The sequence below is a fragment of the Rattus norvegicus genome, chromosome 15 (assembly GCF_021556685.1).
Source record: "Rattus norvegicus strain SHRSP/BbbUtx chromosome 15, alternate assembly SHRSP_T2T, whole genome shotgun sequence".
Lineage (NCBI taxonomy): Eukaryota > Metazoa > Chordata > Mammalia > Rodentia > Muridae > Rattus > Rattus norvegicus.
Genome location: NC_141548.1, coordinates 95,636,764 through 95,640,653, shown reverse-complemented (window position 1 = coordinate 95,640,653; position 3,890 = coordinate 95,636,764).

Sequence of the window (3,890 nt, the reverse complement as noted above, 5' to 3'; positions counted from 1 at the left end):
TTGATCATCTGTCTTGAGTTTCATTTGTTCTAGGCATTTAGGGTAATTCAAGCATTTGAGCTAATAGCCACTTATCAGTGAGTGCATACCATGTATGTCTTTCTGTGTTTGGGTTAGCTCACTCAGGATGATATTTTCCAGTTCCAGCCATTTGCCTACGAATTTCATAAAGTCGTTGTTTTTGATAGCTGAGTAATATTCCATTGTGTAGATGTACCACATTTTCTGTTTCCATTCCTCTGTTGAAGGGCATCTGGGTTCTTTCCAGCTTCTGGCTATTATAAATAAGGCTGCAATGAACATAGTGGAGCACGTGTCTTTTTTATATGTTGGGGCATCTTTTGGGTATATGCCCAAGAGAGGTATAGCTGGATCCTCAGGCAGTTCAATGTCCAATTTTCTGAGGATCCTCCAGACTGATTTCCAGAATGGTTGTACCAGTTTGCAATCCCACCAACAATGGAGGAGTGTTCCTCTTTCTCCACATCCTCGCCAGCATCTGTTGTCCCCTGAGTTTTTGATCTTAGCCATTCTCACTGGTGTGAGGTGAAATCTCAGGGTTGTTTTGATTTGCATTTCCATTATGACTAAAGATGTTGAACATTTATTTAGGTGTTTCTCAGCCATTCGGCATTCCTCAGCTGTGAATTCTTTGTTTAGCTCTGAGCCCCATTTTTTAATAGGGTTATTTGTTTCCCTGTGGTCTAACTTCTTGAGTTCTTTGTATATTTTGGATATAAGGCCTCTATCTGTTGTAGGATTGGTAAAGATCTTTTCCCAATCTGTTGGTTGCCGTTTTGTCCTAACCACAGTGTCCTTTGCCTTACAGAAGCTTTGCAGTTTTATGAGATCCCATTTGTCCATTCTTGATCTTGGAGCGTAAGCCATTGGTGTTTTGTACAGGAAATCTTTTCCAGTGCCCATGTGTTCCAGATGCTTCCCTAGTTTTTCTTCTATTAGTTTGAGTGTGTCTGCTTTGATGTGGAGGTCCTTGATCCACTTGGACTTAAGCTTTGTACAGGGTGATAAGCATGGATCGATCTGCATTCTTCTACATGTTGCCCTCCAGTTGAACCAGCACCATTTGCTGAAAATGCTATCTTTTTTCCATTGGATGGTTTTGGCTCCTTTGTCAAAAATCAAGTGACCATATGTGTGTGGGTTCATTTCTGGGTCTTCAATTCTATTCCATTGGTCTATCTGTCTGTCTCTGTACCAATACCATGCAGTTTTTATCACTATTGCTCTGTAATACTGCTTGATTTCAGGGATAGTGATTCCCCCTGAAGTCCTTTCATTGTTGAGGATAGCTTTAGCTATCCTGGGTTTTTTGTTATTCCAGATGAATTTGCAAATTGTTCTGTCTAACTCTTTGAAGAATTGGATTGTTATTTTGATGGGGATTGCATTGAATCTGTAGATTGCTTTTGGTAAAATGGCCATTTTTACTATATTAATCCTGCCAATCCATGAGCATGGGAGATCTTTCCATCTTCTGAGGTCTTCTTCAATTTCCTTCTTCAGTGTCTTGAAGTTCTTTTTTTTTTTTTTTTTTTTTTTTTTTTTTTTTTTATTAACTTGAGTATTTCTTATATACATTTCGAGTGTTATTCCCTTTCCCGGTTTCCGGGCAAACATCCCCCTCCCCCCTCCCCTTCCTTATGGGTGTTCCCCTCCCAACCCTCCCACCATTGCCGCCCTCCCACCATAGACTAGTTCACTGGGGGTTCAGTCTTAGCAGGACCCAGGGCTTCCCCTTCCACTGGTGCTCTTACTAGGATATTCATTGCTACCTATGGGGTCAGAGTCCAGGGTCAGTCCATGTATAGTCTTTAGGTAGTGGCTTAGTCCCTGGAAGCTCTGGTTGCTTGGCATTGTTGTACTTTTGGGGTCTCGAGCCCCTTCAAGATCTTCCAGTTCTTTCTCTGATTCCTTCAATAGGGGACCTATTCTCAGTTCAGTGGTTTGCTGCTGGCATTCACCTCTGTATTTGCTGTATTCTGGCTGTGTCTCTCAGGAGCGATCTACATCCGGCTCCTGTCGGTCTGCACTTCTTTGCTTCATCCATCTAGTCCAATTGGGTGGCTGTATATGTATGGACCAAATGTGGGACAGGCTCTGAATGGGTGTTCCTTCAGTCTCTGTTTTAATCTTTGCCTCTCCCTTCCCTGCCAAGGGTATTCTTTTTCCTCATTTAAAGAAGGAGTGAAGCATTCACATTTTGATCATCCGTCTTGAGTTTCGTTTGTTCTAGGGATCTAGGGTAATTCAAGCATTTGGGCTAATAGCCACTTATCAATGAGTGCATACCATGTATGTCTTTCTGTGATTGGGTTAGTTCACTCAGGATGATATTTTCCAGTTCCAACCATTTGCCTACGAATTTCATAAACTCGTTGTTTTTGATAGCTGAGTAGTATTCCATTGTGTAGATGTACCACATTTTCTGTATCCATTCCTCTGTTGAAGGGCATCTGGGTTCTTTCCATTTTCTGGCTATTATAAATAAGGCTGCGATGAACATAGTGGAGCACGTGTCTCTTTTATATGTTGAGGCATCTTTTGGGTATATGCCCAAGAGAGGTATAGCTGGATCCTCAGGCAGTTCAATGTCCAATTTTCTGAGGAACCTCCAGACTGATTTCCAGAATGGTTTTACCAGTCTGCAATCCCACCAACAATGGAGGAGTGTTCCTCTTTCTCCACAACCTCGCCAGCATCTGCTGTCACCTGAGTTTTTGATCTTAGCCAATCGCACTGGTGTGAGGTGAAATCTCAGGGTTGTTTTGATTTGCATTTCCCTTATGACTAAATATGTTGAACATTTCTTTAGGTGTTTCTCAGCCATTCGGCATTCCTCAGCTGTGAATTCTTTGTTTAGCTCTGAACCCCATTTTTTAATAGGGTTATTTGTTTCCCTGCGGTCTAACTTCTTGAGTTCTTTGTATATTTTGGATATAAGGCCTCTATCTGTTGTAGGGTTGGTAAAGATCTTTTCCCAATCTGTTGGTTGCCGTTTTGTCCTAACCACAGTGTCCTTTGCCTTACAGAAGCTTTGCAGTTTTATGAGATCCCATTTGTCAATTCTTGATCTTAGAGCATAAGCCATTGGTGTTTTGTTCAGGAAATTTTTTCCAGTGCCCATGTGTTCCAGATGCTTCCCTAGTTTTTCTTCTATTAGTTTGAGTGTGTCTGGTTTGATGTGGAGGTCCTTGATCCACTTGGACTTAAGCTTTGTACAGGGTGATAAGCATGGATCGATCTGCATTCTTCTACATGTTGCCCTCCAGTTGAACCAGCACCATTTGCTGAAAATGCTATCTTTTTTCCATTGGATGGTTTTGGCTCCTTTGTCAAAAATCAAGTGACCATAGGTGTGTGGGTTCATTTCTGGGTCTTCAATTCTATTCCATTGGTCTATCTGTCTGTCTCTGTACCAATACCATGCAGTTTTTATCACTATTGCTCTGTAATACTGCTTGAGTTCAGGGATAGTGATTCCCCCTGAAGTCCTTTTATTGTTGAGGATAGCTTTAGCTATCCTGGGTTTTTTGTTATTCCAGATGAATTTGCAAATTGTTCTGTCTAACTCTTTGAAGAATTGGATTGGTATTTTGATGGGGATTGCATTGAATCTGTAGATTGCTTTTGGTAAAATGGCCATTTTTACTATATTAATCCTGCCAATCCATGAGCATGGGAGATCTTTCCATCTTCTGAGGTCTTCATCAATTTCTTTCTTCAGTGTCTTGAAGTTCTTATTGTACAGATCTTTTACTTGCTTGGTTAAAGTCACACCGAGGTACTTTATATTATTTGGGTCTATTATGAAGGGTCTCGTTTCCCTAATTTCTTTCTCGGCTTGTTTCTCTTTTGTATAGAGGAAGGCA